General features: G+C 31.4%; 1 protein-coding gene across 14 annotated transcripts in view; it reads right to left on the bottom strand.

Moving 5' to 3' along the window:
* The window catches only part of LOC135215194 (uncharacterized protein CG43867-like), a 575,055-nt gene that overhangs the window by 163,999 nt on the left and 408,556 nt on the right, over window positions 1-2,500 (bottom strand). The window contains exon 1 of one of the 14 annotated variants that reach the window (XM_064249676.1): window positions 1-604. This exon is cut by the window's left edge and continues 149 nt beyond it. The exons of the other annotated variants lie outside the window; for them this stretch is intronic. The gene's annotated coding sequence lies outside the window, so the exon portion shown is untranslated. Of the gene's footprint in view, window positions 605-2,500 lie in introns of those variants that run through there. 14 annotated transcript variants of the gene reach the window in all.

Raw genomic sequence — 2,500 nt, forward strand, 5'->3', positions numbered from 1 at the left:
TCTCCTCATGGTACTTCCGTTGCGGCCTCCCCCGTCGGAGGACCCTGCTGCCACCGCCCTAGCGACGAAGGAGCCAAGGAAATTATTGGTCTGTTTTGGGGTCCCAGGGTATTCAGATCTCGTCGAAGGTCATACGGGAAAAAGGTAAGATCCCGAGAAGGTGATTTTAAGCAGATTTAATCTGCCCCACTTTGAAAAAAAAAATAAAGGGCTGCTCCACAACAAAACACGTTTTCCTTTCACTCTTTTCAATGGGAATTACCTAATACTTATTCATTTTTCATCTCTTAAGTGAGAAGGCGCACGAATGCAAACCACCTTATCCACATGAACACTGCCCATCGGCGTATATATATGCTATCACGACCGTTAACTGGTATATCTTACTTATAATTTTTTATATATATCTTGAAAGTACGTTACTTATCTTCCTTATAAAGACTCTCTCTTTGCAAGTACCAGTTCCACTCGTCTTCAATTTTCATCAATTTTCAATCACTAAATCATTCACCATTATGATAATAATCCAAATTGTATATACGGTACATTAACTTCGTGATATACTCATAGGAATGAAGACTTACAATTTTTTTTATTACAAGAGTATTTTTCTTATGCCAGAGCCCTCCCACTATTTGTCGACCTCCACTATGTCGTAATGAGTAAAGTTGTTCGCCTGGAAAACTGCAAGCAAAACACTACTCAAAATACGAGAGGGGGGCAGGGGGGGGAATAGAAAATTATATAAAGTATTTCGCAAAATTGCCGAAATATATAGTTCGGGAGTCTGAGATTTGTTGCAAAGTCGTATACTTGGTCACACACACACACACACGCATACACACACACACACGAGTATTTGTGCACACATATTTGTATATATATATATATATATATATATATATATATATATATATATATATTGCAACCAATAAAATACCACAGTACAACACAAATATTATGTGACAAAAATTCATCATGAAAACAATATAAAAAATTAAACGAATTAAAATTAAATAAACCAAAACCATTAAACATTTGAAAATGCGAAATCACAATACAGTTTGCAGACGAAAAAAAAAAATTAATATATATATGGGATTTAACCAATATTATGAGAAATCATCAAATACAGGATAAAATTCAAAGTATGAATGACGGGTAACCGATTAACGTGGTTCCTTGATCTTCACTGATATGCCAGTCCAAGGACAGACCAAAATAATTTAGTCCTGGCCAGACAGACAGACATAACCAGATGGGACCGAAATGTAAACCAGATCGATGACTTTTAAGAACGACATCTTGATACTGCTTTTTTTTAATTTTCTTTTTTTAAAGATCGAATTTGACCTACATAAATAATGCGAATTGATTATATAACGAACTGAACACAGAACTGGATTAAATGGTTGGTTCATCTTCTGAATAATAATAATAATAATAATAATAATAATAATAATAATAATAATAATAAAATCCTCATAGTAACACGAGTCTTCAAATGGAGAAACAAATCCACAGTTATGTAAATGTATATACATATATTTAAATTTAAAACTTTAAAGATAGCTTTCGGGTATCTCTTCGGTTCCCCTTATCAATCCTTAAAAGTTTTAAATTTAAATATATGTACATTTACGTAACTGAGGATTCCTTTCTCCAATAATAATAATAATAATAATAATGGTAATAATAATAATAACAACTATAATAATGATAATAATAATAAATGTGTAAACTAAAACATACCCCAGAAGGTCAAAATAACTAAAGAACCGCTATTTGAAAAAAAATAATGGTGTCACATTGTAACTTCACGAAACAAAACCAGCCAGCACGGGCTCTTTTTTCCAAAGAAGCCCGTAGACGAAAAAATAAAATAAAATAAAATGAGCCAGACAGTCACATTTTCAGAGGAGTAACTAACTGGGAGTAGCAAAATAAATAAATAAATAAATAAAATAAAAATAAATAAAAATGTAAAATACATAAATATAAAAGAATAAATAAAAATTAAAATAAAAAATAAAAACAGGAGCCAGACAGTAACAAAAATAATAAATAAATAATTAAATATTAATGTAACATAAATAAATATAAAAAAAAATAACAAAAATAAAAACAGGAGCCAGACAGTCACAACTCAAAGGAGTAACTGTGAGTAGAAAAATAATAAAAAATAAACAGCTGCAAGGAGTAACTGGGAGAAGAAAAATAAATAAATAAATAAATAAATAAATAAACCGAGTCAGTCACGCGCAAAGGTGAGCAAGCCAGTCACTTGCTTTGACAAAGGAGTATAACTAGGAGCAAGGTGTGACTGGAAGACAGATTTTTAAGACAGTCAATACCACTTTAACCGGGAAAGTTACACACAGCACCATTTTATTACAGCTTAAGAATCTTATCACCGTTTAAAATACTGCGATATAAGAGTTAAGGCATAAATGGATATTTTATAATGTATGTATTAAGTGAAATGGAGTTCCTATTCACA

This window comes from Macrobrachium nipponense, chromosome 5 (assembly GCF_015104395.2).
Source record: "Macrobrachium nipponense isolate FS-2020 chromosome 5, ASM1510439v2, whole genome shotgun sequence".
NCBI lineage: Eukaryota > Metazoa > Arthropoda > Malacostraca > Decapoda > Palaemonidae > Macrobrachium > Macrobrachium nipponense.